Raw genomic sequence first — 27,596 nt, 5'->3', positions numbered from 1 at the left:
TTTTTTTTTTTTTTTTTTTCATACAAAGTCTCATATTCCACTAACTTGTGACAAAAAATAAAAACTTCCATGAACTCACTTTGCCCATCAGCGAATACCTTGGGGTCTCTTCTTTCCAAAATGGGGTCACTTGTGGGGTAGTTATACTGCCCTGGCATTCTAGGGGCCCAAATGTGTGGTAAGGAGTTTGAAATCAAATTCTGTAAAAAATGACCTGTGAAATCCGAAAGGTGCTCTTTTGAATATGGGCCCCTTTGCCCACCTCGGCTGCAAAAAAGTGTCACACATCTGGTATCTCCGTAATCGGGAGAAGTTGGGGAATGTGTTTTGGGGTGTCATTTTACATATACCCATGCTGGGTGAGAGAAATATCTTGGCAAAAGACAACTTTTCCCATTTTTTTATACAAAGTTGGCATTTGACCAAGATATTTATCTCACCCAGCATGGGTATATGTAAAAAGACACCCCAAAACACATTCCTCAACTTCTCCTGAATACAGAGATACCAGATGTGTGACACTTTTTTGCAGCCTAGGTGGGCAAAGGGGCCCACATTCCAAAGAGCACCTTTCGGATTTCACAGGTCATTTACCTACTTACCACACATTTGGGCCCCTAGAATGCCAGGGCAGTATAACTACCCCACAAGTGACCCCATTTTGGAAAGAAGAGACCCCAAGGTATTCGCTGATGGGCATAGTGAGTTCATAGAACTTTTTATTTTTTGTCACAAGTTAGTGGAATATGAGACTTTGTAAGGAAAAAAAAAAAAAAAAAAAAATCATCATTTTCCGCTAACTTGTGACAAAAAATAAAAAGTTCTATGAACTCACTATGCCCATCAGCGAATACCTTAGGGTGTGTACTTTCAGAAATGGGGTCATTTGTGGGGTGTTTGTACTGTCTGGGCATTGTAGAACCTCAGGAAACATGACAGGTGCTCAGAAAGTCAGAGCTGCTTCAAAAAGCGGAAATTCACATTTTTGTACCATAGTTTGTAAACGCTATAACTTTTACCCAAACCATTTTTTTTTTACCCAAACATTTTTTTTTTATCAAAGACATGTAGAACTATAAATTTAGAGCAAAATTTCTATATGGATGTCGTTTTTTTTGCAAAATTTTACAACTGAAAGTGAAAAATGTCATTTTTTTGCAAAAAAAATCGTTAAATTTCGATTAATAACAAAAAAAGTAAAAATGTCAGCAGCAATGAAATACCACCAAATGAAAGCTCTATTAGTGAGAAGAAAAGGAGGTAAAATTCATTTGGGTGGTAAGTTGCATGACCGAGCAATAAACGGTGAAAGTAGTGTAGGTCAGAAGTGTAAAAAGTGGCCTGGTCTTTCAGGGTGTTTAAGCACTGGGGGCTGAGGTGGTTAAGAGGTTAAAGGGGTTTGCCACTTTCTGGTTATTGTTCACCAATGTGTTTATGAGATGATTATACGTCACTTACTAATATGGCCTTTGTTGAAATTCTGCACCATTTTCTATATTTTATAAAATATGCCCCCTTGTTTATAAAGTCTTTTGTGCTGTCCACACAGAGGTCCTGTCCATAAGATGGCCGCTGATGGAGGGTCATGTAACCAGGCAAATCACCTCCACTTGATGTCTCCTCCATTCAAATACACTACTGTAGTGTGTTTGAATGGAGGAGACATCAAGTGGAGGTGATTTGTCTGGTCACATGACCCTCCATCAGCGGCCATCTTATGGACAGGACCTCTGTGTGGACAGCACAAAAGACTTTGTAAGGCCCCTTTCACACGAGCGAGTATTCCGCGCGGATGCGATGCGGGAGGTGAACGCATTGCACCCGCACTGAATACCGACCCATTCATTTCTATGGGGCTGTGCACACGAGCGGTGATTTTCACGCATCACTTTTGCGTTGCGTGAAAATCGCAGCATGCTCCTCTTTGTGCGTTTTTCACGTAACGCAGGCCCCATAGAAATGAATGGGGTTGCGTGAAAATCGCAAGCATCCGCAAGCAAGTGCGGATGCGGTGCGATTTTCACGCACGGTTGCTAGGAGACGATCGGGATGGAGACCCGAACCTTATTATTTTCCCTTATAACATGGTTATAAGGGAAAATAATAGCATTCTGAATACAGAATGCTAAGTAAAACAAGGCTGGAGGGGTTAAAAAAAAATAAAAATCATTTAACTCACCTTAATCCACTTGCTCGCGATGCCCGGCATCTCCGTCTGACTCTTTTACTGTATAGGACCTGTGGAGAGCATTAACTATAGTTTAAGGACCTGGGATGACGTCACTCCGGTCATCACATGGTACGTCACATGATCTTTTACCATGGTGATTCACCATGGTAAAAGATCATGTGACGTACCATGTGATGACCGGAGTGACGTCATCGAAGGTCCTTTAGCCAGGTCCTAAAGAAAAGAATACAGAAGCAGATGCCGGCTGCGCTATCAAGTGGATTAAGGTGAGTTAAAATTTATTTTTTTTTTTTAACCCCTCCAGTGCTATTTTACTTTTCATTCTGTATTCAGAATGCTATTATTTTCCCTTATAACCATGTTATAAGGGAAAATAATACAATCCACAGAACACCGATCCCAAGCCCGAACTTCTGTGAAGAAGTTCGGGTTTGGGTACCAAACACGCACGATTTTTCTCACGCGAGTGCAAAACGCATTACAATGTATTGCACTCGCGCGGAAAAATCGCGGGTGTTCCCGCAACGCACCCGCGCATTTTTCAGCAACGCCCGTGTGAAAGAGGCCTAAGGCTACTTTCACACTAGCGTTTTTGCTGGATCCATCACGGATCAGCAAAAACGCTTCTGTCATAATAATGCAACTGTCTGCATCCGTTCTGAACATATCCGGTTGTATTATCTCTAAAATAGCCATGACGTATCCGTCACTAAAGCTATTGTAAGTCAACGGGGGTCGGATCCGTTTTCTTTTGTGTCAGAGAAAACGGATCCGTCACCATTGACTTACATTGTGAGTCATGACGGATCCGTCTTGCTGCGCATCCCAGGACGCACTCAAAAGCGCTGCTCACAGCGTTTTTGTTTGCGTCATGGGAATGCAATGAAATGGAGGGGAATGCATTCTGGTGCACTCTGTTCCGTTCTGTTCAGCTTTGTCCCCATTGACAATGAATGGGGACAAAACGGAAGCGTTTTCCTCTGCTATTGAGACCCTATGACGGATCTCAATAGCGGAAAGGGAAAGCGCAGATGTGAAAGCAGCCTAAACAAGGGGGCATACCTTATGAAATATTGGAAATTGTGCAGAATTTCAACAAAGGCCATATTAGTAAGTGACGTATAATCATCTTATGAACACATTGGTCAACAGTGACCAGAAAGTGGCCAACCCCTTTAAAACCAATAAATACATTCACATAGGTGTGCAAAATACATGCATATTTACTACTTACAGTTACATGCACACTAAGGGCCAGATTTATCGTTAGCTCAAGTCAGAAAAATGGAGTGAAAAAGTTGCAAATTTTTGCGCAATCACTTAAACTGCGCAAAAATTTGCGACTTTTATTGGCTCTGCACTATGCTCGCCAGTTTTATGAAAGTTGGCGTGTTTTCTTATGTAATTGAATCTCTAGACAGATTTACTATTGCAACAATTTAAAAAGTCGCGAAAAAGTCAAAAAAATTCTCTAAATCACTCCAGTGAGGAACATGCTTATCTTATGCGACTTTTTAAAAGAACATGCGACTTTTTCGTAAAAAGACGTGCGACTTTTGTAAAGCCGCTTACTGACGGATAAACTGCTACCGCCTAACCACATTTATTACAGTCTTAAAGGGCCGATCATAAATCTGACTTGGCTAAAACTGACTTTAGCCATATGTGAAAGTGGAGTGAGCTGTCAGAGTAATGATAAATCTGGCCCATAGTGTATATGAGCAGACATACCTACTTGCTACATACACATATCAGGAGAAAACTAATTACATGTAAACACCTACATAGACACATTCACTGAGTATGTACTGACACAAATACATACCTTCCACTGAATGGAAAGACTCAGTTGTGACCATACATATTGTCGAAACGAGCTGTGGTTTACAACGTAACTTTTATTGATACATCAATTAAATTCACCAAATATAGAACAATTGGTCCAAACCATAACTGATATACAGTAGTTGTGTAACCTTGAGGACCCCTCAACGGGGATGACCAGCCAATGGGAACTAGATGGGAGGGCAAGGGTGTATTGATAAAATATACCCCTAATTTTATTGCGTAGATGCCCTACTATCTGTACTTACCGTCAATGGTTGTCGCGCCTTGCCCTGTGAATGTGCGGAGATCTGTCAGACTGGCTGCACATGTCTGACTTTTTTGATTGTTCTGATTTGGGTTTGAGCTGGATCCACCTTCCCTCAGTTCAGGTGTACTGGGTTTCATTGTTAGTGAGGCTATTTATCCCTCCTCCCCCCAGTGGCCTGTGCGGGTTATAGTTCTTTCCTGGAAGCTCTTGATTTGTGGTGGATCGTCTGCTCCAGCTCTGCTCAAGATAAGTCCTGTCCTTCATTTCCCTTTGTGTGTTTTATCTAGGCCTCTAGGGAGATGCTTTCTTCCTCCTGGTTTGAAGAAGCAGGTTGCCTCTTCCCTTTTCCCTGCTGCTTAGGGTTTGCCCAGGGTGCTAAGGTTTAGGCACGAGGGCATGTGCTTATCCACCCTAAGGGTATGCACATGGGCACAGCAGTTTAGGGAAAGCTTTTAGGGATTGTTAGGAGGTGACCCTTTTCTCCCTAGCTTTTGGGCCTAGTCGTTTGTTCTGTTTGTTTTCCCGTGTTTAGTTATTTCCCCGCTTACCTACCTATCGTGACAACGATGTACTGCAGCTCCAAGAGCTACAGCACCATCCACTGCCCAAAACAGGTGTTTGATAGGGGTGCCAGGTGTTGGGTAGGCCACCATGATATAATTACTATAAATATGGCATAAATAATTGCTATAATTTATGCCAGAGACTGGCATAAGTTATAGCTGAAGTCTCAGACAGTTCCTCGCTTGTGTAGACTTCAGTTTCTGGTGCACGGCAGAGATGCGCCTAAAATATTCAGAAACATCTTCTTCTTAATAAATTAGGTCCATCTTACTCCAGCACACAAGGGACCAAGACATGTGTATGGGAACGCCAGTCTTGTTAAATCTCCCCCATGGACTCTTGGAGCCGTCACGGTTGTTGCTCTACGTGAGTTCCGTAAAAATTGTATTACTGTATCTGTCCGATTCCCTCCGCCATTCTTGTGGAAAGACAAACGTATATCACTCACTGGCCACAAAGAAAATCTGTAACCTGCAGTGCCCCTTAGGCCACTTTCACACGAGCGTGACGGATTAGATCCAGATGCGTTTAGGGAAATTTGCACTATTTTGCACGCAAGTTCAGTCAGTTTTGTCTGCGATTGTGTTCAGTTTTTTCTGCGCGGGTGCAATGCGCTTTGATGCGTTTTTCACGCGCGTGATAAAAAACTGAAGGCTTACAAATAAGGGTGGGTTCACATCTGCGTTCTGGATTCCGTTATGGCTTTCCATTATAACATGGTTATAACGGAAAATAACGGAATCCATAAGACGGAAGTCAAAGCGGAAGCATTTAAGAGGCATTCTGTCTTAATAGAAGTCTATGGGAATAATAATGGATCCGTCTGGTTCCCGTTATGCAGAACGGACCAAAAAGTCCTGTCGACAGGACTTTTTTCTCTGTTCTGCATAATGGAAACGGGACAGATCCGTTATGATTCCCATAGACTTCTATTAAGACGGAATGCCTCTTAAAGGCTTCCATTTTTCATTCCGTCATAATACAAGTTTCGTAATATGGATTCCGTTATTTTCCGTTATAACCATGTTATAACAGAAAGCCATAACGGAATCCAGAACGCAGATGTGAACCCACTCTAACATCTCTTAGCAACCATCAGTGAAAAACGCATTGCATCTGCACTTGCTTTCGGATGCAATGCGTTTTTCACTGAAGCCCTATCCACTTCTATGGGGCCAGGGCTGCATGAAAAATGCAGAATATAGAACATGCTGCGCTTTTCATGCAACGCAGAACTGATGCGTGAAAAAAAAAACGCTCATGTACCCAGACCCTTTGAAATGAATGGGTCAGGATTCAGTGCAGGTCCTATGCGTTCACATCACGCATTGCACCCGCGTGGAAAACTCGCTTGTGTGAAAGGGGCCTTAAATGCCAATGGCATAGAAGGAAGTCTACCCAGCAGCAGGGGTTCTGCATAGGAAGGAGGGAGCAAGGAAGTTACTGAACATATTAGTCCACCACTGAATGCAGGAAGTGGACACAGCTGGGGGGGTTTGTTACCAGAGAGGGTAATGAAATGTGCATTAAAAAATAAACACCAATTTATTGCATGTATATTACAATAATACTGTATTTAGAATGTGTTTTTTATTGCATAGTGATCTATTTTCAAAATAATGGTTGCTGGGGCCCCCTAGTGGCAAAATAATGTACATGCGTTTTAGAGTGCTTACCGTATATAGTGAGTATAGGAGTGCAGAAATCCAGTATTCACACTCTCGGTTGATATTAATGGAATTTGGTTGTAGGTTTCCACATATATTTTTAACTATTTCAGTCCCTACAACACAGTTTCTTCCCATAGTCCTCCACAGTTTTTTTTTTGTTTCAGCTTAAAAAAAAAGTGCAATTTGTTTGCTCTGCAGTGACATTACAGGGAACACACACTTTATCAAAAAAAAATTATAAAAAAAAAATATATAAAAAGCACCATTACAAACACCACTAAAATGCCTTAAAAAATGATACAAAAAGTGGTTGTTAGAGGATGGATATTGCTTATTAAAGGGTTTCTATCACTTCGTATGACATATTTAGGTGTCAGACACTAGCGATCCGCTAGTGTCTGCTCTAACAAACCATCCTAATATGATAGGTTTTGGGGCAGCCGTTTTGCTAAAATAACAACTTATATCTATATGCTAATGAGCCTCTAGGTGCTATGGGGGCGTCATTAGCACCTAGAGGCTCCGTCTACCTTCATAAACTGTCGCCGCCCAGCGCGTCCCTCCAGCCCGCCCATCTCCTGCTGAATGCGATCCTCTCCGGGCGCGTCTCTGTTCTGCGCATGCGCAATGAATGTCTGACCGCTTCCCTGCTCAGACATCTCCACTGCGCCTGCGCCGATGACATCATAGTGCTCCGAGGAACAGGCGCAGTGGAGATGTCTGAGCAGGGAAGCCGTCAGACATTCATTGCGCATGCGCAGAACAGAGACGCGCACGGGGAGGATCGCATTCAGCAGAGATGGGCGGGCTGGAGGGACGCGCTGGGCGGCGGCAGTTTATGAAGGTAGACGGAGCCTCTAGGTGCTAATGACGCCCCCATAGCACCTAGAGGCTCATTAGCATATAGATATAAGTTGTGTCTGACACCTATCGGATCGCTAGTGTCTGACACCTAAATATGTCATACGAAGTGATAGAAACCCTTTAATATCAATAATTGTTATCACTAGCAATATCTGGGGTTGGTGGTGTAAAGGGCAGAATATTACCAATTATCAGATGACAATGGTCAATATTCCCCTTTTCCTTGTGGGATTGTTCTCAGTCTATACCTCAGCTACAATATGTTGCCTCAGAATGTTTTGCACCAAGGTCAGGGAGCAGGGACTTTAATTACACAGAAACAGATCCGCAGAAAACGAATGGTTTCCGTATGTCTTCCGCAATTTGCGGATTTATTGAATTGAATGGGGCTGCAGACCGATCTATGTGGACAATGGTAGTACAAGCTTCATATTTTAGCGGACGAGAAATGCGGAAACACGGATGCGGACAACATACTGAATGTTATCGGCACATTTTATTCACTCATAGGTATGAATGGATCCGCATCTATTCCGCAAAATGTGGAACGGGTGTGGATCGGATGCTGTAGAGTTCACTGTTAAGGGGGCGGGCCCCTGTGGAGGTCACTGTCAAGGGGGTGGGGTGCTGTGGAACTCACTGTTAAAGGGACAGACCGCTGTAGAGTTCACTGTTAAGGGGGCGGGCCCCTGTGGAGGTCACTGTCAAGGGGGTGGGGTGCTGTGGAACTCACTGTTAAAGGGACAGACCGCTGTAGAGTTCACTGTTAAGGGGGCGGGCCCCTGTGGAGGTCACTGTCAAGGGGGTGGGGTGCTGTGGAACTCACTGTTAAAGGGACAGGCTGCTGTAGAGTTCACTGTTAAGGGGGCGGGCCCCTGTGGAGATCACTGTCAAGGGGGTGGGGTGCTGTGGAACTCACTGTTAAAGGGACAGGCTGCTGTAGAGGTCACTGTTAAGGGGACGGGGTACTGTAGATGTCACTGTTATGGGGGATACTGTCGATATCTTTTAATGACACACACAAGCATTAAATGAAATAGATGAAATATACCCGTGCGAAGACGGGTCCTTCTGCCAGTATAACATAAAAGACACCTTTACTTAACTACAATGTCTATTAACATTCAATATCATGGTCATATCAGTATACATACACCATGTAACTGGCCTATAGTCTAATAATATAGACAAAAGATACTTAGCCTTAGAATATACAGTTGAAATCAGAAGTTTACATACACTATATAAAAATACACATATGCATGCTTTTCTCAATGTCTGACAAGAAATCAGAATAAACCTTTCCTGTTTTTGGTCAATTAGGATTACCATAATTACTTTGCCAGGAAGAAGCCATTACTTCAAAAGAAACATAAAAAAGCCAAATTAATGTTTGCAAATGCACACAGGAACAAAGACCTACATTTTTGGAGACATGTCCTGTGGTCTGACGAAAGTAAAATTTAACTTTTTGGCCATAATGACCATCGTTACGTTTGGAGGAAAAAGGAAGAAACTTGGAAGCCTAAGAACACCATCCCAACTGTGAAACACGGGGGTGGAGCATCATGTTGTGGGGTTGTTTTGCTGCAGGAGGGACTGGTGCACTTCACAAAATAGACGGCATCACGAGGAAAGAAGATTATGTGGAAATAATGAAGCAATATCTCAAGACATCAGCCAGGAAGTTAAAGCTTGGGCGGAAATGGGTCTTCCAAATGGACAATGACCCGAAGCATACTGCAGAACTGGTTACAAAGTGGCTTTAGGATAGCAAAGTCAATGTTTTGGAGCGGCCATCACAAAGCCCTGATCTCAATCCCTTTTGAAAATGTATGGGCAAAGCTGAAAAGGCAGGTGCGAGCAAGGCGACCAACAAACATGGCTCAGGTCCACCAGTTTTGTCAGGAGGAATGGGCCCAAATTCCGACCAACTATTGTGAGAAGCTTGTGGGAGGATATCCAAAACATTTGAACCAAGTCATACAGTTTAGGGGCAATGGTACCAAATATTAATGAAATGTATGTAAACTTTTGACTTTGCAGAAAGTAATAAAAATGCCTTAAAACATTATCTCTCTCATTATTCTGGCATTTGGCAAATAATAATAATTATGGTAATCCTAATTGACCAAAAACAGGAAAGGTTTATTCTGATTTCATGTCATATATTGAGAAAAACATGCACATATGCCTTTTTATATAGTGTATGTAAACTTCTGGTTTCAACTGTATGGTGGTCCCACTTTCTCCATCTAAGACCTCACAGGAAGCTGGTCTGGCTGAGGAAAGCCCCCGTGGCTAGGTATATTGACTCTATATTAACACCTGCCCACCCCCAATTCATTGTACCTGTGATGTAAGCACAGGAAGGGGCGGGGTCATGACTATGGAACCACATGGCAAAGTGATTTTACTCACTCAACCATGTGTCTAATATAAATATCAAAACAGGGCTGAATCTCAGCCCTGTAATATAAAAGCACCATTACAAATGCCACTAAAATGCCTTCAAAAATGATACAAAAAGTAGTGATCACAGTAAAGGCAGTGTGCCATCCATTCTGCGTATTGGGGACCGCAATGCAGAGGTGCCGTCCATGTGGCTGCCGCAGACAGATGCAGACCCGTGATCCATCTGCACCGCAAAAGAATAGAACAAGTTCTATTTTTTTTGCGGTGCGCAGGCACGGACATAAAACGCATGGAAGCACTCTGTTCCGCACCACACTGGATTGTGGACCCTTTCAAGTGTGCTGTTTGCAGGCCGCAATACGGGCCCGGCCAGTACACGTTCGTGTGCATGAACCCTAAAGCTGCAACGCATCCAGAAATCATGCTTTCTTGCAGTTTTTCTAGAAATTGGTGCTGTTTTCAAATGAATTGTAAAGGTCCGTACTGTTTTTTAGGTACGGCTGGGATAACGCGGTGACTTAGACCATGGCAAGCTGAGGAAAAGCCCCTGGGAAAATCTCTCAGAAGATACAGTATGGACCTATATTCAAGCACTGAGTACAGGCTATGAATATCTTTTTGCCTACAGAAATTCCTTACAGGTCATGACAGGACCCATATTCAGGACGCATGTTGCATACTAGTCATATTTTTTTAACAAATTCGTAACGTATCATTCGAATATTTCCATAAACATAGTAACAATATACAGAATATAAAATATACACTGTATAGTAACAATTGTGACACAGTGAGAGCTTTGGTCTGGGAAAACAGATATTTTCCTCCCAGCATGTGCTGCTGTGCTGATTTACAGCCAGGTGAGGTCAAATACCGGACCAGATTTTAAGTGCCGCTCCGGATTTTGGCAGCACCTGGCTGTCCTTAAATAAGCAGTTGGGCTCAGAAGTCAAGTCTGTGTTCTGGGATCTGGGAGCCTTGTGTCTGGATCAAGGCTTGCTACCTGTTTGGCGTGAAAACAGGTTGGTACTGCTATCAGCAAGGACTCTTTGAGGCAGAAATGCTGCATTGTGTGAATTACCACCAACACCGCAAGGTGATTTTTTGTTTGATAATCACTGCTTGTTTTGTCACTTGCCTAAAGTGTGAATAAAACCCTCAACTGTTTGATCCAAAGAACTTGTTGCCTCTATACTGCGTCCACTAATCCTGTCTACCAGAGCGAGTCCCCACACAATGTACAATATATTACTCAGAAAATATGAAAAAGACATTAAAATAATGGAAATTCACTTCTGTATGAGAAGTAAATGAGAAAATAATATGATCACACAGGTTGTAACGCTGCTGGAACTGTCCATTATCACCTACAATGTATAGCTAACCTCCAGCACTCTACTTGCTTGGATGTTCTCAGAACTCTATTGAAATGAATGGAGAATGCTGGGAGTTGTAGTTTCACCACACCTGGAGTGCTGGAGGTTAGCCATCACAGGTACACTGCGTGCAGAATTATTAGGCAAATGAGTATTTTGACCACATCATCCTCTTTATGCATGTTGTCTTACTCCAAGCTGTATAGGCTCGAAAGCCTACTACCAATTAAGCATATTAGGTGATGTGCATCTCTGTAATAAGAAGGGATGTGGTCTAATGCCATCAACACCCTATATTAGGTGTGCATAATTATTAGGCAACTTCCTTTCCTTTGGCAAAATGGGTCAAAAGAAGGACTTGACAGGCTCAGAAAAGTCAAAAATAGTGAGATATCTTGCAGAGGGATGCAGCACTCTTAAAATTGCAAAGCTTCTGAAGCGTGATCATCGAACAATCAAGCATTTCATTCAAAATAGTCAACAGGGTCGCAAGAAGCGTGTGGAAAAACCAAGGCGCAAAATAACTGCCCATGAACTGAGAAAAGTAAAGCGTGCAGCTGCCAAGATGCCACTTGCCACCAGTTTGGCCATATTTCAGAGCTGCAACATCACTGGAGTGCCCAAAAGCACAAGGTGTGCAATACTCAGAGACATTGCCAAGGTAAGAAAGGCTGAAAGACGACCACCACTGAACAAGACACACAAGCTGAAACGTCAAGACTGGGCCAAGAAATATCTCAAGACTGATTTTTCTAAGGTTTTATGGACTGATGAAATGAGAGTGAGTCTTGATGGGCCAGATGGATGGGCCCGTGGCTGGATTGGTAAAGGGCAGAGAGCTCCAGTCCGACTCAGACGCCAGCAAGGTGGAGGTGGAGTACTAGTTTGGGCTGGTATCATCAAAGATGAGCTTGTGGGGCCTTTTCGGGTTGAGGATGGAGTCAAGCTCAACTCCCAGTCCTACTGCCAGTTTCTGGAAGACACCTTCTTCAAGCAGTGGTACAGGAAGAAGTCTGCATCCTTCAAGAAAAACATGATTTTCATGCAGGACAATGCTCCATCACACGCGTCCAAGTACTCCACAGCGTGGCTGGCAAGAAAGGGTATAAAAGAAGAAAATCTAATGACATGGCCTCCTTGTTCACCTGATCTGAACCCCATTGAGAACCTGTGGTCCATCATCAAATGTGAGATTTACAAGGAGGGAAAACAGTACACCTCTCTGAACAGTGTCTGGGAGGCTGTGGTTGCTGCTGCACGCAATGTTGATGGTGAACAGATCAAAACACTGACAGAATCCATGGATGGCAGGCTTTTGAGTGTCCTTGCAAAGAAAGGTGGCTATATTGGTCACTGATTTGTTTTTGTTTTGTTTTTGAATGTCAGAAATGTATATTTGTGAATGTTGAGATGTTATATTGGTTTCACTGGTAAAAATAAATAATTGAAATGGGTATATATTTGTTTTTTGTTAAGTTGCCTAATAATTATGCACAGTAATAGTCACCTGCACACACAGATATCCCCCTAAAATAGCTAAAACTGAAAACAAACTAAAAACTACTTCCAAATATATTCAGCTTTGATATTAATGAGTTTTTTGGGTTCATTGAGAACATGGTTGTTGTTCAATAATAAAATTAATCCTCAAAAATACAACTTGCCTAATAATTCTGCACTCCCTGTATAGGGGAACCCAGTAGAAAGTTTTCAGCGACCCTCCAGCACCACCACTGGATAAATCATTGAAATAAATATGCTGTCTGTGAACAGATGTTCCAAGTGTCCATTAGGTAAAAAAAATCCTAATTCTTTATGTTAACACTGGGGCCAATACAGGGAGTGCAGAATTATTAGGCAAGTTGTATTTTTGAGGATTAATTTTATTATTGAACAACAACCATGTTCTCAATGAACCCAAAAAACTCATTAATATCAAAGCTGAATATTTTTGGAAGTAGTTTTTAGTTTGTTTTTAGTTTTAGCTATTTTAGGGGGATATCTGTGTGTGCAGGTGACTATTACTGTGCATAATTATTAGGCAACTTAACAAAAAACAAATATATACCCATTTCAATTATTTATTTTTACCAGTGAAACCAATATAACATCTCAACATTCACAAATATACATTTCTGACATTCAAAAACAAAACAAAAACAAATCAGTGACCAATATAGCCACCTTTCTTTGCAAGGACACTCAAAAGCCTGCCATCCATGGATTCTGTCAGTGTTTTGATCTGTTCACCATCAACATTGCGTGCAGCAGCAACCACAGCCTCCCAGACACTGTTCAGAGAGGTGTACTGTTTTCCCTCCTTGAAAATCTCACATTTGATGATGGACCACAGGTTCTCAATGGGGTTCAGATCAGGTGAACAAGGAGGCCATGTCATTAGATTTTCTTCTTTTATACCCTTTCTTGCCAGCCACGCTGTGGAGTACTTGGACGCGTGTGATGGAGCATTGTCCTGCATGAAAATCATGTTTTTCTTGAAGGATGCAGACTTCTTCCTGTACCACTGCTTGAAGAAGGTGTCTTCCAGAAACTGGCAGTAGGACTGGGAGTTGAGCTTGACTCCATCCTCAACCCGAAAAGGCCCCACAAGCTCATCTTTGATGATACCAGCCCAAACCAGTACTCCACCTCCACCTTCCTGGCATCTGAGTCGGACTGGAGCTCTCTGCCCTTTACCAATCCAGCCACGGGCCCATCCATCTGGCCCACCAAGACTCACTCTCATTTCATCAGTCCATAAAACCTTAGAAAAATCAGTCTTGAGATATTTCTTGGCCCAGTCTTGACGTTTCAGCTTGTGTGTCTTGTTCAGTGGTGGTCGTCTTTCAGCCTTTCTTACCTTGGCCATGTCTCTGAGTATTGCACACCTTGTGCTTTTGGGCACTCCAGTGATGTTGCAGCTCTGAAATATGGCCAAACTGGTGGCAAGTGGCATCTTGGCAGCTGCACGCTTGACTTTTCTCAGTTCATGGGCAGTTATTTTGCGCCTTGGTTTTTCCACACGCTTCTTGCGACCCTGTTGACTATTTTGAATGAAACGCTTGATTGTTCGATGATCACGCTTCAGAAGCTTTGCAATTTTAAGAGTGCTGCATCCCTCTGCAAGATATCTCACTATTTTTGACTTTTCTGAGCCTGTCAAGTCCTTCTTTTGACCCATTTTGCCAAAGGAAAGGAAGTTGCCTAATAATTATGCACACCTAATATAGGGTGTTGATGTCATTAGACCACACCCCTTCTCATTACAGAGATGCACATCACCTAATATGCTTAATTGGTAGTAGGCTTTCGAGCCTATACAGCTTGGAGTAAGACAACATGCATAAAGAGGATGATGTGGTCAAAATACTCATTTGCCTAATAATTCTGCACGCAGTGTATACTGGGAAATGATCAGGATAGCCATATGACTATATACAGTCATGGCCAAAAGTTTTGAGAATTACATAAATATTGTAAAAGTTGCTGCTTAAGTTTTTACAATAGCAATTTGCATATACTCCAGAATGTTATGAAGAGTGATGAGATAAATTGCATAGTCCTTCTTTGCCATGAAAATTAACTTAATCCCAAAAAAACCTTTCCACTGCATTTCATTGCTGTCATTAAAGGACCTGCTGAGATCATTTCAGTAATCGTCTTGTTAACTCAGGTGAGAATGTTGACGAGCACAAGGCTGGAGATCATTATGTCAGGCTGATTGGGTTAAAATGGCAGACTTGACATGTTAAAAGGAGGGTGATGCTTGAAATCATTGTTCTTCCATTGTTAACCATGGTGACCTGCAAAGAAACGCGTGCAGCCATCATTGCGTTGCATAAAAATGGCTTCACAGGCAAGGATATTGTGGCTACTAAGATTGCACATCAATCAACAATTTATAGGATCATCAAGAACTTCAAGGAAAGAGGTTCAATTATTGTTAAGAAGGCTTCAGGGCGTCCAAGAAAGTCCAGCAAGCGCCAGGATCGTCTCCTAAAGAGGATTCAGCTGCGGGATCGGAGTGCCACCAGTGCAGAGCTTGCTCAGGAATGGCAGCAGGCAGGTGTGAGTGCATCTGCACGCACAGTGAGGTGAAGACTTTTGGAAGATGGCCTGGTGTCAAGAAGGGCAGCAAAGAAGCCACTTCTCTCCAAAAAAAAAATCAGGGACAGATTGATCTTCTGCAGAAAGTATGGTGAATGGACTGCTGAAGACTGGGGCAAAGTCACATTCTTCGATGAAGCCTCTTTCCGATTGTTTGGGGCATCTGGAAAAAGGCTTGTCCGGAGAAGAAAAGGTGAGCGCTACCATCAGTCCTGTGTCATGCCAACAGTAAAGCATCCTGAGACCATTCATGTGTGGGGTTGCTTCTCATCCAAGGGAGTGGGCTCACTCACAATTTTGCCCAAAAACACAGCCATGAATAAAGAATGGTACCAAAACACCCTCCAACAGCAACTTCTTCCAACAATCCAACAACAGTTTGGTGAAGAACAATGCATTTTCTAGCACGATGGAGCACCGTGCCATAAGGAAAAAGTGATAACTAAGTGGATCGGGGACCAAAACGCTGACATTTTTGGTCCATTGCCTGGAAACTCCCCAGATCTTAATCCCATTGAGATCTTGTGGTCAATCCTCAAGAGGCGGGTGGAAAAACAAAAACCCACTAATTCTGACAAACTCCAAGAAGTGATTATGAAAGAATGGGTTGCTATCAGTCAGGAATTGGCCCAGAAGTTGATTGAGAGCATGCCCAGTCGAATTACAGAGGTCCTGAAAAAGAAGAGCCAACACTGCAAATACTGACTCTTTGCATAAATGTCATGTAATTGTCGATAAAAGCCTTTGAAACGTATGAAGTGCGTGTAATTATATTTCACTACATCACAGAAACAACTGAAACAAAGATCTAAAAGCAGTTTAGCAGCAAACTTTGTTTCATTCTCAAAACTTTTGGCCACTACTATACACTCACCTAAAGAATTATTAGGAACACCATACTAATACGGTGTTGGACCCCCTTTTGCCTTCAGAACTGCCTTAATTCTACGTGGCATTGATTCAACAAGGTGCTGATAGCATTCTTTAGAAATGTTGGCCCATATTGATAGGATAGCATCTTGCAGTTGATGGAGATTTGAGGGATGCACATCCAGGGCACGAAGCTCCCGTTCCACCACATCCCAAAGATGCCCTATTGGGTTGAGATCTGGTGACTGTGGGGGCCATTTTAGTACAGTGAACTCATTGTCATGTTCAAGAAACCAATTTGAAATGATTTGAGCTTTGTGACATGGTGCATTATCCTGCTGGAAGTAGCCATCAGAGGATGGGTACATGGTGGTCATGAAGGGATGGACATGGTCAGAAATAATGCTCAGGTAGCCCGTGGCATTTAAACGATGCCCAATTGTCACTAAGGGGCCTAAAGTGTGCCCAGAAAACATCCCCCACACCATTACACCTACACCACCAGCCTGCACAGTGGTAACAAGGCATGATGGATACATGTTCTCATTTTGTTTACACCAAATTCGGACTCTACCATTTGAATGTCTCAACAGAAATCGAGACTCATCAGACCAGGCAACATTTTTCCAGTCTTCAACAGTCCAATTTTGGTGAACTCGTGCAAATTGTAGCCTCTTTTTCCTATTTGTAGTGGAGATGAGTGGTACCCGGTGGGGTCTTCTGCTGTTGTAGCCCATCCGCCTCAAGGTTGTGCGTGTTGTGGCTTCACAAATGCTTTGCTGCATACCTCGGTTGTAACGAGTGGTTATTTCAGTCAACGTTGCTCTTCTATCAGCTTGAATCAGTCGGCCCATTCTCCTCTGACCTCTAGCATCCACAAGGCATTTTCGCCCACAGGACTGCCGCATACTGGATGTTTTTCCCTTTTCACACCATTCTTTGTAAACCCTAGAAATGGTTGTGCGTGAAAATCCCAGTAACTGAGCAGATTGTGAAATACTCAGACCGGCCCGTCTGGCACCAACAACCATGCCACGCTCAAAATTGCTTAAATCACCTTTCTTTCCCATTCTGACATTCAGTTTGGAGTTCAGGAGATTGTCTTGACCAGGACAACACCCCTAAATGCATTGAAGCAACTGCCATGTGATTGGTTGACTAGATAATTGCATTAATGAGAAATAGAACCGGTGTTCCTAATAATTCTTTAGGTGAGTGTATGTCGGTGGTAGAGTCTATAAAGATGGTGCTGTTTTAAACAGCAGACAACGTCTGAGGAGACTTAAAAAAGGTAAAAAGTATTGCTATAATTGTATTGACCTAGAGAATGAAGGGAAGAGGTCAGTGTTATCACATAGGGGGCGCCATATGAATTAAACCCTTAAAACTGTGGTATAATTGTTTTCCAAAAAAAAAATCCCAATTTTACCATATTTGAATTTTTTTTCCTCTACAATGTATGTGATATTAAAGATGACCTTTCACCACTGTTTTAATAGTTTTCATGCATCTATTCTTATGGCTCTATGTTGTGCCATTCCTTTATTATTTCTACTAGATGTTATGAATAAATTGCTAGCAGTCTGCAGTAAGGGTACAGACAGGCATGGGATTCAGCCAGTTCCATCAGGTTCTCCAGATCCAGTTGCTAAAATTACAGCAGCAGCTGGAGATGAGCGCTTTCATTCTATAGTTTAGCTCCTTTAGGCTTTTTAAAAGTTGGGTGGTGTGTGTATAGTGTATATATGGTGTATTTATGTAAGTGTATCATGTATATTTATGTTGCATATATATGGTGTATGTACATGATAAAACATGTGTTGTGATGCCGCATGTCCGCCGTTGAGTAGGGAACCTGTTGTTAAAAAACTGAATCCCACCCCTGGGTACAGAGGGGTGGTAACAAGTTGGGGGGTGTCCCTGCACAGTCCGAAAATGGCAGCAATGATTGGATAGAACAGACTGTGCAGGTACACCCCCCCAACTGGTTACCTCCCCTCTGTACCCTTACTGCAGACTGCTATAAAATGATTCATAACTTCTAGTCGGAATAATAAAGGAATGGTACAACATAGAGCCATAAGAATAGATGTTCCAGAATTGTTATTACATGGGGAATGCATGAAGCTATTTAAACAGGCAGGCATGTCAGGAGAGGTGAAAGGTCCTCTTTAAATGTTGCCATTAGAAAATGCGACTTATCCTGCAAAAAAATAAGCTTTCATATGGCCATTTTTAAAGAAAAAAGTTATGGAAGAGAAAGGCTCCCTGAGACACGAAAACAAAAAAACATAAAATCATCTGGTAATGAAGCGGTTATTATCTGATTGGTAAAGGTCCGACACCCCAGACCCTAATTGAACAGCTGCTACCAGCAGCCTGCAGTGCTGGAATCAGGGGTTCATGGGCCCTGGTGCAAAAGTTCAGCTTGGGGGCCCCCCTTCCTCAGTGCTTCGTGGCCAGGGAAGCACATTGCCTTTGTGCCGCCTGAGGCAAAAATTGAAACAACATCCCCTCCACTCCCTCATGCCAAATTCTTGACCTAACCCGTTCCCCTCCAGCCAGAGGTGTAACTTGACCAGCATGCACATTCTATAATACCAGTGTCTTCTTATGTGGCATAAGGGTCTTTGGGCCACCTCAGGCTCCTGGGCCCGGTAGCGACTGCTACCTTTGCACCCCTTATAGCTTCGCCCCTGGCTGAAACTAGACCTGTGAATGAAACAGGAAGCACAGCTCTGTTCAAAGTGTAGTGGCCGTACTGTGTTACTGCAGCTCAGCTCACATTGAAGTGAATGGGAACCAAACCGCAGTAACCAGGAATGACCACTACACTTTGAACAGAGCTGTGCTTCCTATTCCATTGCAGAGGACTAGTTTCAGCGCTGAAGGCTGTAGGGAACAACTGATCAGTAGAGGTGCGGGGTGTCAGATCCTCACTGAGATATTAATGACCTGGAACATCCCTTTAAATGTCAGTAGTACATTTGTAGGCAGCGTGTCCCTGTGTACACAGGGCACTATGGTAGCGAAAAACAATATTTATTGTGCTGCATAAATTATGAAATGAACAAGTGAACATCAGCTGAGCTTTGGCACATTTATATGAGTCAGTTACTGTTATATGTGTTTGTTCCCAATCATACACCCATGTAAGTGGGCCTTAAAGGGGTTGTCCCACGAAAAATATTCTACAGTTTTCAAACCAGCACCTGGATCTGAATACTTTTGTAATTGCATGTAATTAAAAATTTTATATAGCCACTGAGTTATTCAATAAAATATATCTGTATAGTGCCACTTAATTTCTAATTTCTTTGACCGTCTCATTAACCACTTCAGCCCCCCTAGCTTAAACCCCCTTAATGACCAGACCACTTTTTACAATTCTGCACTACACTACTTTCACGGTTTATTGCTTGGTCATACACCTTACCACCCAAATTAATTTTACCTCCTTTTCTTCTCACTATTTCATTGCTGCTGACATTTTTACTTTTTTTGTTATTAATCGAAATTGACCGAATTTTTTGCAAAAAAATTTAATTTTTCACTTTCAGTTGTAAAATCTTTAAAAAAAAACTACATTTCTATATACATTTTTCTATAAATTTATTGTTCTACATGTCTTTGATAAAAAAATGCAATAAATGTATATTTATTGGTTTGCGCAAAAGTTATAGCGTTTACAAACTATGGTACAAAAATGTGAATTTCCGCATTTTGAAGCAGCTCTGACTTTCTGAGCACCTGTCATGTTTCCTGAGGTTCTACAATGCCCAGACAGTAAAAACACCACACAAATGACCCCATTTCGGAAAGTAGACACCCTAAGGTATTCGATGATGGGCATAGTGAGTTCATAGAAGTTTTTATTTTTTGTCACAAGTTATCGGAAAATGATGATTTTCTTTATTTATTTTTTCTTACAAAGTCTCATATTCCACTAACTTGTGACAAAAAATAAAATTTTACATGAACTCACCATACCCCTCACGGATCACCTTGGGGTGTCTTCTTTCCAAAATGGGGTCACTTGTGGGGTATTTATACTGCCCTGGCATTTTAGGGGCCCTAAAGCGTGAGAAGAAGTCTGGAATCCAAATGCGTAAAAAATGCCCTGTGAAATCGTAAAGATACTCTTTGGAATTTGGGCCCCTTTGCGTACCTAGGCTGCAAAAAAGTGTCACACATGTGGTATCGCCGTACTCAGGAGAAGTAGGGCAATGTGTTTTGGGGTGTATTTTTACATATACCCATGCTAGGTGAGAGAAATATCTCTGTAAAAGTCAACTTTTCCCATTTTCTTATACAAAGTTGTCATTTTAGAGAGATATTTCTCTCACCCAGCATGGGTATATGTAAAAAGACACCCCAAAACACATTGCCCTACTTCTTCTGAGTACGGCGATACCAGATGTGTGACACTTTTTTGCAGCCTAGGTGGGCAAAGGGGCCCAAATTCCAATGAGTATCATGCTCATTTTCATATTGCTCAGTTTCATATTTTACCTGCCTCCTGCGTTGTGATAGGGAGAGCATGGACACCCCCCCTGAGCTGTGATAGGGAGAGAATGGACACGCCCCCTGAGCTGCAGCAGAACAGACACTCCCCCTGAGCTGTCAGCTTGGTATAAATCTAGCAGAGCAATGAATGTGGAGGTCTCTGGATCCATGGGAGGTACAGGGCTGGTTCTAGCTTTGTTATAAACAGATTGTCATGTACTATATGATGTCTGATTTTCATTTTGATATTATTCATGGGATAACCCCTTTAATTAAAATAAGATTGGTCATAAATGCCAGCACATAATTTCCTGGTAGTTTTTCCTATAACAATCGCACAGTCGACTCATAATCAGGTTTATCTGGTCATTAATCACGTGTGCTTCAGAAACATCTATAACATATTAAATTCAAAAGCAATTAGCCCCTTACAGACTCCCCCGCTCTCATGGAAGGAAATACAATTACCTGGCATATCCGCCTGTAATCCGATGTAACAATAGACAGTTGCTTGGAAAAGATTGAGTTTGTGCGGTGAAAAAATCTCCAAGTTCAGAGAGGCCAATACATTAACTATTAAAGGACATACTAAAATTCATCAGTTTAGGGTACTTTCACATTAGCGTTATTCTTTTCCGGCATTGAGTTCCGTCCTAGCGGCTCAATACCGGAAAAGAACTGATCAGTTTTATCCTAATGTATTCTGAATGGAGAGCATTCCGTTCAGGATGCATCAGGATGTCTTCAGTTCAGTCTTTTTGCCTTTTCAGGACAGAGAAAATACCGCAGCATGCGGAATGCAGAGTCCGGCATTAATTTACATTGAAGTCTATTAGTGCCGGATCTGTCATTGAGTGTACCGGCAAAACGGACCTGGCATTCCGGAAAAAATGATAATTTTTTAAATACCGGATCCGTTTTTCTGAATGACACTGGAGAGACGGATCCGGCATTTCAATGCATTTGTCAGATGGATCCGCATCCGGATCCATCTGACAAATGCCATCAGTTTGCATACATTTTGTCGGACCCGGCAGGCAGTTCCGGCGACGGAACTGCCTGCCGGAATCCTCTGCCGCAAGTGTGAAAGTACCCTTAGTCCGAATCTGTTCAATCCAATGGTCGTGTTCATGAGCCCTTATAGGTCTGTGCCTCCGCACCATAAAAAAAGGACTGCTTTCCCAATTTTTTTGTGGTGCGGACCATCGGATGCGGATTGCAGACCCCATTCAAGGGAATCAGTCCTGCATCCGCATATAGCGGCCCTCCGGTTTTATTGCTCCTCGGCAGCACAACCCTATTACATAAGGCCTGATAATCTTGCTATGTAAATGGCCCTTACTCCACTCAAAACTTTAAATTTTTATATGTGACAGCAGGTAACCCCAATATCCCACTCCCCAATGTCATACTTGCAGACGACTGGGAAGCTATATAAGATATTGGGGAAGTTCTCATACTGGAAAGCTGCTTTATCCGTGCCTCTGCCTCCCTGTGACATTCAGGGAATACTGAGGTCAAGAAGATTTTTCCCTTCCTTTTAGCCCCACCGCCACTTTTTTTGAAGCCAGGGACAGGGGCTTGTAGAGCTAGCTTTCACTTAGTGATCCATTGCTCCATTCTGGAGAAAAAGTACTTATCCATATGCAAATGAGCATTAAAGTGCAACAAGGGTGGCCCCAAGCCACATTTCTTCAGCCTCGCTGCTCCTGCTTCCTTTGCCAGCTTCTGTCTCTCATTCTTGATTGACATAGCAACATGACAATGCAAGACCCTGGCCCTATCTCTCAAGTAAGAGAGGGAGGGGCCAGCAGAGAAAATTGGAGGAACACAGTGGCTTGGGCCCACCCTTGGCCAAATAAGAAGTCATAATTTGGCAATTGTGTGTGGACTACCACATAATCTGCATATTTGGGAGTTTGAAGGCATTCTCCAGAACTTTTAGATTGATGGCCAATATCAACTTGGTGGGATCCAAGTCCTGTACCCCCCCCCCCCCCCAATCAACTGTTCTGCAGTAGCTCTGGCACCAGAACTACACAGCTGCGTCCATCCAGCTGTTGTCTTTACAAAATGAAATGTCTCTATGCTCAGACAATGAGGTATGGTGGCAGCCAAGACAGCAGACAAAGCACTCTATAGTAGTCCTTCTCTATCCTGATTTCACTTCACTAACAGCAATAAGCTAGCACTTGTGGCTATTGGTGTCCTTTTGTGAAATGCAGGCTTTTGAGTGTACCTGTCCTGAACTGTGCTGTTGGGTGTCTTAACTGGTTATCCCCTCACCTGCAGCATAGTCTGTATAGCTGTAGTGTTGATCATTCTGCTGAACCCCCGGAAGAAGCCTTTGGGTGAAACCGTGTTGGGAGGAGGGTGTCCCTCAGTTAGTCGGTATATTATTGTACCTTTCATTATCTTTCTTTATTCCAGTACTTTATTTAACTGTATTCCGATACATTTTCATCATGACAGTTGGTAAAATTATTCGGGTTTGTGCACTTTAGTAGATGATGTTCTGGTTATAGCAGTTTTGATATCTTGTTACCGACTGACAATGGTGCCCTCTTCTGTCTATGTGGGTGGATGTCTGCTACAACATATTTATTGTAATTTTATCTGTTAAATATACTATTAAAGATGTGTTTTTCTATATTTTTGCAAGGTGTTATTTTGTTACTTTAGGTGTTTTGACTGTGAATGCTGCACCTGGCAGATCTTTTGGTGGCCTGGGACCCCACAGTCTCCCTGGAATATTGGTCCTCACAGACGGGCAATATCTTTAGAACTAGCCTACTCCTACCAAGAGGGGAGAAATGGAATGGTAAGTTCCATTCTTAATGCCAACCATACCTTATCATTGCTCCTACATGCGGCCGATATATAAAGCATAATATGACACTAATACAAAATATAACAAGCAATTTGCTGATACCCCTAGGTCTAGGGTACTGCACTGGTTACTGCAATGCTGCTCCAATTTAAGTGAATGGAAACAGTGCTGCAGTGACCTGTGCTTTATCAAGCCCTTTGATTTTTACATCACTCATTTAAGTGTTAAAAAGTGAGTGGTTAGCATGTCGAGGTGATTTAAAGGGAGTCTGTCACCACGTTTTCATGTTTTAAACTGCTCACATAGCGTTATTGCGCACATACCCATGAATAAAACAGTACCTTTGATGCATTTGTCCCATGTAGAGAAGCTGCATGTGCAAATTAGGTCTGGCAAGTGCCCAGGGGCGGTGTTATGGCTGTAAGTGCCCAGGGGTGGTGTTATGGCTGTAAGTGCCCAGGGGCGGTGTTATGGCTGTAAGTGCCCAGGGGCAGTGTCATGGCTGTGAGTGCCCAGGGGCAGTGTCATGGCTGTAAGTGCCCAGGGGCGGTGTCATGGCTGTAAGTGCCCAGGGGCGGTGTTATGGCTGTAAGTGCCCAGGGGCGGTGTTATGGCTGTAAGTGCCCAGGGGCGGTGTTATGGCTGTAAGTGCCCAGGGGCGGTGTTATGGCTGTAAGTGCCCAGGGGCGGTGTTATGGCTGTAAGTGCCCTGGGGCGGTGTTATGGCTGTAAGTGCCCAGGAGCGGTGTTATGGCTGTAAGTGCCCTGGGGCAGTGTTATGGCTGTAAGTGCCCAGGGGCGGTGTTATGGCTGTAAGTGCCCAGGGGCGGTGTTATGGCTGTAAGTAAGTGCCCAGGGGCGGTGTTATGGCTGTAAGTGCCCAGGGGCGGTGTTATGGCTGTAAGTGCCCAGGGGCAGTGTTATGGCTGTAAGTGCCACCTTCCTAACACAAACTCCCCAATATGGTGACCCAACAGTGTCATCCTGCTGCTACCTCAAATACTGTTCCCATTGTGCTCCTCAATGTCCACAAATACTATACTGCAGAAATAATAGTGCTACCAGTAGCAATACTGTCCCCTATAGTGCCCCAAGTAATAATGTCCCCAGTACAAAAAATATCCCAGTATAGTGCCCCAGTATTAAAATGTTATTAGTGCCTCTAGTAGTGTCACTTATAACTGTCTGAAGTAATAAAAATTCTCCTATGCTGCCAGTATTGTCCCTCACAGTGTCTCCCCCAGGAATAACGTCCCCCACAGTGCCCCCCCGTCATAACGTCCCCCGCATTGCCCCCCCATGGTAATGTCCCACACATTTCCCCACAATAGTAATGTCCCCACAGTGCCCCTCCAGTAACATCCCTCCAGTAGTAATGTCCTCACAGTGCCCCTCCAGTAACATCCCTCCAGTAGTAATGTCCCCACAGTGCCCCTCCAGTAATGTCCCTCCAGTAGTAAGGTTCCCCACAGTGCCCCCCTCCAGTAGTTGTCCCCCAGTCGAAATATTCCACTCAATCAATGACAGTTTTCGCAAATATTTCAAAGAAAGGGCTGGGCACTCTCTGTATCAGTTTTCGCAAATAATCACTGATCTCTGTGCAGTATTGCAAATGACCACGCTGAGGCTAAAATGATATATGGGATGTCACCAATGTAACGCGGAAGGTGAGTACTGAGCGGCAGCGCTGTATCGAAAGGGGTGCAGGAAGATTAGGTATTTTAACCCCTTTCATCACCGTCATTCCCAAACCTATAACCTTTTATTTTTCTGTTTTAAGCTGTATTAAGGCTTTTGTTTTGCAGGACATTTAATAACATCAATTATTAGCCATGTTCTGACACCCATAGCTTTTTTTTTTTATTTCTAACTACAGAGCCATGGGAAGGCTAATCAATATCATCTTGGGGCATGTATAAATATTTGATTTCTTAAATTTATTTATTTTTTTACTTTAGTTTATCACCCCAAATGGACTTTATGAAATCATAGGATTACTTATATCATTGAAGCGACTGAGATGGTGTAGTTGTAATTACACCTTTTGTGATGGCCAACAGGTAAAAAGTGAAGAGAACACAGCACTCGTACAAGCCCGGCATTCTCTTCATACAGCTGATTGGTTGGGGTGTGGAAGTCAGACCCTCGCCGACCTGATCTTTATGACCTATCCTGAGGACTCCATGTTCGACTTTTTGCTCCACTCAGACAGGGAAACACGACCCCTGTTCTCATGATTGATGGGGATCCCAGTGGTTGGACACTCACTGATCAGTTAGTTATTTTCTATCATGTGGCTGGGGGATAACATTTAGACTTGACACAACCTTTTAATGCCCAGCTTTCGTGGCCCCCATAGATCTCCCCTGCTTAAGCGCTGCTGCTACTTCAGCGTATTTCCCCTCACAGGAATGCTCATAGCCACTTGCTGTGCAGCAAACTACAACACAACCTGTTCACCTGAATAGCGCTAAATTGCTGCAGACGGCCGAGAGACCTGCTGTTGTGTCGGGAATGTGCCAAAGGTCCTTTGTTCTCATGATAGAGGAGGGTCCCATGGTTTGGATCCCCAAGGATCACAGTGTTATGGCATATCCAAGTGATGTGTCATTGCATCAAAAGATATGAAGACCCCTTAAAATAAGGAACACTTGCAAAAACGTAAGGCAGAGAAAAAAACTATGCAAATATATGGGGAAAAAACTGCGTGTAACGATTGCAAAAAACACAGACCTAGAGCATGATACTATTTGAAGAAATGCCATTGACTCAAAAAGAGTATAAAAAAAACCTGTCCAGTATGTAATATCTCCCATAGAATTCCATCACTCTACATCTGTAACTGGTATTTTTTGCCCAAAAAAACATCAAAAACAGCATGAGTATGACAGAAATGTGCTGGAGCAACATACAGAGGAAACTCGAAAAATTAGAATATCGTGCAAAAGTCCATTTATTTCAGTAATGCAACTTAAAATTAGAATTTTGTGAAAAGGTTCAATATTCTAGGCTCAAAGTGTCCCACTCTAGTCAGCTAATTAATCCATACCCCCCTGAGCAAAGGGGACCTCAAAATTGTGACTTTGGGGTTTCATAAGCTGTAAGCCATAATCATCCAAATTATAACAAATAAAGGCTTGAAATATCTCGCTTTGCATGTAATGAGTCTCATGTGTTAGTTTGAACTTTTAAGTTGCATTACTGAAATAAATGAACTTTGCACGATATTCAAATTTTTTGGGTTCCAACTGTACATTTGGTGCAGGTTCTGTCAGTCTGTGCACCAGAGAAGTAAGCGTTTGCTCGTTCATCAGGTTATCGGCGGCAGTATTACACTTCCAGATCATTGCTAACAAGTGTTACTATGAATGCTTATTAGCGATGATCTGGCAGACAATCAGCCCACAGACTGTGGAGGGTAGATGTTACAGCTGACATTTTTTTTTACTATAGTCTGAGGTGTCTAAATGTATGTGTGTGTGTGTGTGTGTGGGGTTATAGACTAGTCTATGGTCTCTAATTAAGGAGCCTGAATTAATATCGGAATCCGGTCATCATATATATTTAGGGAACTGATCTGGGATTTGAATGGTGTTACTAGAGATGAGCGAAGTGAACTTCGGATGCTACATCTGAAGCCACTTCGCAAAAAAAATGTATTATAATACTGTACGGAGATTCGTCTCTGTACATTAATAGAATGTATGGGCTCTGATGAGCCGAAGTAAGTTATTCATGAAGTTGTGCGTGACTTCGTTGAATAACTTCGATATCTGATTATTACTGTAAAAAAAAAATTCAAAACTTGGAACCGAACTCGGCTTAGTTTCCGAGTGGTACCTTGGAACCGATGCCAAGTTGGGTTCCAGGGTGTTTCACTGTAATAATTACCGAAGTTATTTTATGAAGTTGCGCACGACTTCGTGAATAACTTACTTCAGCTCATCGGAGTCCATACATTCTAATACTGTGCGGAGACGAATCACCGTACAGTACTATAACAAATTTTTTAGCAAAGCGACTTCGGCTGTAGCATCTGAAGTTGCTTTGCATTCATTTCTATGGAGTTCTGAGAACAGCCAAGCAAGTGTATATTTTGGGAGTTGTA

Source organism: Bufo bufo, chromosome 9, assembly GCF_905171765.1.
Source record: "Bufo bufo chromosome 9, aBufBuf1.1, whole genome shotgun sequence".
NCBI lineage: Eukaryota > Metazoa > Chordata > Amphibia > Anura > Bufonidae > Bufo > Bufo bufo.
This window is presented reverse-complemented; position numbering follows the sequence as displayed.